This window comes from Haemorhous mexicanus, chromosome 4, assembly GCF_027477595.1.
Source record: "Haemorhous mexicanus isolate bHaeMex1 chromosome 4, bHaeMex1.pri, whole genome shotgun sequence".
NCBI lineage: Eukaryota > Metazoa > Chordata > Aves > Passeriformes > Fringillidae > Haemorhous > Haemorhous mexicanus.
In genome coordinates this window covers 1,310,207-1,311,257 of record NC_082344.1, presented here as the reverse complement: position 1 = coordinate 1,311,257, position 1,051 = coordinate 1,310,207, and positions in this window count along the sequence as shown.

The following is a 1,051-nucleotide window of genomic DNA, read 5'->3' as shown; positions in this document are numbered from 1 at the left end:
CCCCTCCCACACCCGGACCCCCTCCTCCGGAGGGGGCCCGCCCCCCGCCCCTCCCGGGACCCCCTCCTCCGGAGGGGGCCCTACCCATCCCCCCAGGGCCCCCTCCTAACGAGGGGGCCCTTCCTGAACCCCCTCCCCCCAGACCCCCTCCTAACGAGGGGGCCCGTGCGGGACCCCCCACCCCTCGCTAACCCCCCGGCCCGGGACCCCTCCTGAGGAGGGCCCGCCCTGACCCCGGTGTGATGCAGGGACGGCCCAAGGCGGGCGGTGTGGGGCGGTGTTGGCATCTGCAAGGGGGGACCCGCAGAGCGGGCCCCGACCCTTTTGAACCAAAACAGGGGTGCCGGCTCCGGCCCTCGGGGCTTTATTATCCGGCACCCCGAACCCCGCGGCTGCGGGGACACAGACAGAGACAGGCGAGAGAGAGGAGAGAGAGAGAGATAGAGACAGAGACAGAGACAGGGGGATAAGGGAGAGAGATGGGGGATAAAGGACAGATAGGACAGATTGGGGAGACAGGGAGATAAGGAACGGTGACAGGGCGGGACAGGGGAAAGGAAAACGAACTAAAACGAAAGGAAAAGGAAAGGAAAGGGAGGAAAGGAAAGGGGAGGAAAGGAAAGGGGAGGAAAGGAAAGGGAGGAAAGGGGAGGGGAGGAAAGGGGAGGAAAGAAAAGGGGAGGAAAGGAAAGGGGAGGAAACGAAAGGGAAAGGGAAGAAAGCGGAGAAAGGGGAGGAAGGGCAAAAGGAGGAAGGAAAGGAAAGCATAAAGGAAATGAAAGGAGCGGAGGGGAGAGGAGAGAAAGGAAAGCAGAAAGAAGAGAGGACAAAGAATGAAAGGAGGAGTGGAGATTAGAGGGGCACAGAGGGGCAGGGAGAGGAGGGGAGAAGAGGGCTAAGGGGTAGGAAGAGGAGGAGAAAAGAGGGAAAGAGAGAACCTCACCTGGGCCCCGCCTGGGGAGCCCGCACCAGCCACATCCGACCCCTCCCGGCGCTGGGGAGAAAATGGCGCCCTGAGGCGGTTTCCGGGGTTTTAAATGACCTCGGCCCC